Source organism: Camelina sativa, chromosome 5, assembly GCF_000633955.1.
Source record: "Camelina sativa cultivar DH55 chromosome 5, Cs, whole genome shotgun sequence".
In the NCBI taxonomy this organism is placed as follows: Eukaryota; Viridiplantae; Streptophyta; class Magnoliopsida; order Brassicales; family Brassicaceae; genus Camelina; species Camelina sativa.
The window spans coordinates 4664274-4668279 of record NC_025689.1 but is presented as its reverse complement, the minus strand read 5'-3'; positions in this window follow the sequence as shown (position 1 = coordinate 4668279).

The following is a 4006-nucleotide window of genomic DNA, read 5'->3' as shown; positions in this document are numbered from 1 at the left end:
TTGCAAAATACTCTTAGTTTTTAATCTTTATGAAATTGGGAGTTTGTATAGATAATTGCATAAATTAGATATGAATAGACCAATTTTGATTCAAATCGACTTAGTTTGGTCCAATATTCAGTTTTATTCACAAAATAATTAATTCTTTTAACCTTAATAAATTTACTATTAAGTTGATATCATATGATTTACAATTTTCAAAGTTAGAATGTACCAACAGTTTTGAATTTTTGTTTGCAAAATACTCTTAGTTTTTAATCTTTATGAAATTGGGAGTTTGTATAGATATTTGCATAAATTAGATATGAATAGACCAATTTTGATTCAAATCGACTTAGTTTGGTCAAATATTCAGTTTTTATGCACACAATCATTAATTCATTTCTTTATACCTTAATAAATTTACTATTAAGTTGATATCATTTGATTTAAAATTTTCAAAATTATAATGTACCAACAGTTTTGAATTTTTGTTGGCAAAATACTCTTAGTTTTTAATCTTGATGAAATTGGGAGTTTATATAGATATTTGCATAAATTAGATATGAATAGACCAATTTTGATTCAAATCGACTTAGATTGGTCAAATATTCAGTTTTTATGCACATAATCATTAATTCATTTCTTTATACCTTAATAAATTTACTATTAAGTTGATATCATTTGATTTACAATTTTCAAAATTAGAATGTATCAACAGTTTTGAATTTTTGTTTGCAAAATACTCTTAGTTTTTAATCTTTATGAAATTGGGAATTTGTATAGATATTTGCATAAATTAGATATGAATAGACCAATTTTGATTCAAATCGACTTAGATTGGTCAAATATTCAGTTTTTATGCACATAATCATTAATTCATTTCTTTATACCTTAATAAATTTACTATTAAGTTGATATCATTTGATTTAAAATTTTCAAAGTTAGAATGTACCAACAGTTTTGAATTTTTGTTTGCAAAATACTCTTAGTTTTTAATCTTTATGAAATTGGGAGTTTGTATAGATATTTGTATAAATTAGATATGAATAGACCAGTTTTGATTCAAATCGACTTAGTTTGGTCCAATATTCAGTTTTTATGCACACAATCATTAATTCATTTCCTTTAACCTTAATAAATTTACTATTAAGTTCATATCATTTGATTTACAATTTTCAAAATTATAATGTACCAAGAGTTTTGAATTTTTGTTGGAAAATACTCTTAGTTTTTAATCTTGATGAAATTGGGAGTTTGTATAGATATTTGCATAAATTAGATATGAATATACCAATTTTGATTCAAATCGACTTAGTTTTGTCCAATATTCAGTTTTTATGCACACAATTATTAATTTATTTCCTTTAACTTTAGTAAATTTACTATTAAGTTGATATCATTTGATTTACAATTTTCAAAATTAGAATGTACCAACAGTTTTGAATTTTTGTTTGCAAAATACTCTTAGTTTTTAATCTTGTTGAAATTGAGAGTTTGTATAGATATTTGCATAAATTAGATATGAATAGACCAATTTTGATTCAAATCGACTTAGTTTGGTCCAATATTCAATTTTACTCACACAATCATTAATTCATTTCTTTATACTTTAATAAATTTACTATTAAGTTGATATCATTTGATTTAAAGTTTACTATTACCTTGTTACAGCAGCAAATCATCTGCTTGACAACTGATTGGCTCTGTTTAGTAGTATCATTGAGATATATTATATTTGGGAGAACATTTAGACTATTTCTAGGTACAGGTGTTGCTTGTATAAAACATAAACAATACACTTACGTTTTGTAGGAAAAAAAAAACCATTGGTTAGGCTTATAATGAAATGTATCATATTAATATGTATTAATACAAGATATACGCATCTATAATTTATTCATCAATTAAAATGTATATACAACAAATTTGCAACGCAAGTCTGATAGGTCTAACAAAGAAAAAATAATTGTAACAAAATTCATCAATGCATCAATAAAAATAATATTTTTTATACCAATTTACGTGAATATATATATACAAATTACAAAACATGCCAGGACAGTGATCAAGGGACGTGTTTAATTTCCTGTCCTTTGATTAGTATAACTGAACTTAGACCAATTTTGATTCAAATCGACTTAGTTTGGTGCAATATTCAGTTTTTATGCACACAATCATTAATTCATTTCCTTTAACCATAAAATAGTTACTATTACGTTGATATCATTTGATTTACAATTTTCAAAGTTAGAATGTACCAACAGTTATGAATTTTTGTTTACAAAATACTCTTAGTTTTTAATCTTGATGAAATTAGGAGTTTGTATAGATATTTGAATAAATTATATATTAATAGACCAATTTTGATTCAAATCGATTTAGTTTGGTCAAATATTCAGTTTTTATGCATACAATCATTAATTCATTTCCTTTAACCTTTATAAATTTACTATTAAGTTGATATAATTTGATTTAAAATTTTCAAAGTTAGAATGTACCAATAGTTTGATTTTTTGTTTGCAAAATATTATTAGTTTTTAATCTTGATGAAATTGGGAGTTTGTATAGATATTTGCATAAATTATATATGAATAGACCAATTTTGATTTAAATCGACTTAGTTTGGTCCAATACTCAGGTTTTATGTTGATATCATTTGATTTAAATTTTTCAAAGTTAGAATGTACCAACAATTTTGTTTTTTTGTTTGCAAAATACTCTTAGGGGGGTGTATTCAACTTGATATTTTAAGTGATTTGTGTAAAAGTTACAAATCCTATGTTGTTCAATCATGGATTTTAAAAACTCTCCTGAAATCCACTGTTATTGAACTGATGATTAAAAAATCTACTTTAAAATCCACTGTTATTCAAAACAGTTTGTGGATTTGGATTTTAATAAGTTTTAGGGATTCTGGAGGATTTGAGAGGATTTGTTTAGTTAAAAATACAGAAATCCAAATCTCATGGTTTTAGGTGGGATTTGAAAGAATTTTCCTATAAATCATATCAACTTCCCTAAAATCTACAGAAATTCCAAATTTACTAAATCCCATCAAATCCTCCAAAATCATTGTTTCAATACACCCCCCTTAGTTTCAAATCTTGATGTAATTGGAATTTGTATAGATATTTGCATAAGTTAGATATGAATAGACCAATTTTGATTCAAATCGATTTACTTTGGTCAAATATTCAGTTTTTATGCACACAATCATTAATTCATTTCCTTTAACCTTAATAAATTTACTATTAAGTTGATATAATTTGATTTAAAATTTTCAAAGTTAGAATGTACCAATAGTTTGATTTTTTGTTTGCAAAATATTATTAGTTTTTAATCTTGATGAAATTGGGAGTTTGTATAGATATTTGCATAAATTATATATAAATAGACCAATATACCACAAACGTTTCATAATAAATAAACGAAGTTTCGTTCGCCCTAGTTCTCTCCCGGGCACGTTTCTCGAGGAGCCGCAAGAGGAGTTTTCAAATAGCGTTTCTCTACCGGCAAAGCTTCCCCGGCGTTCCCCTCTCCTAATCGGCGTTGCTCTCGTTCTGCGGGTGTCTCTTCGTAGTTATCGCAGTCATTTCCGGCGTGTTTTTCCGGCTTCCTCTCCGGCTTCTTCCGCTTCTAATAGCGTTTCTCTGCTTCTCGGGTTCAATGGCTCGTTCTTCTTCGATGATGTCGCTGCGACATGGGCCTTCGTCTTTGACGGACCTGCTTGCTTCTCTCGGCCTGAAGCTTCCATCGGCGCCGGCTTCATTGTCGTATCCTCTTTCTCCACCAGATCCGCCTGATCCTCCAGACCCTCCAGATCCCTCTCCGACTCAGATCCACGTAGCCCACGTCGTCAAGTCACACCGGCTTCTCAGCCTCGTTGGCAGCAGAGCTGACTGCTCGCTCTCCACCTCCATCTCAATCAACACGCCTTCTTTCCTGTTCCCCCAGGTATGCTCCTATTCTACGGTCTCTGGTTCTTCAACTTTGGAAAGTTCTCAGATGATCGTTGAAAGTGTGG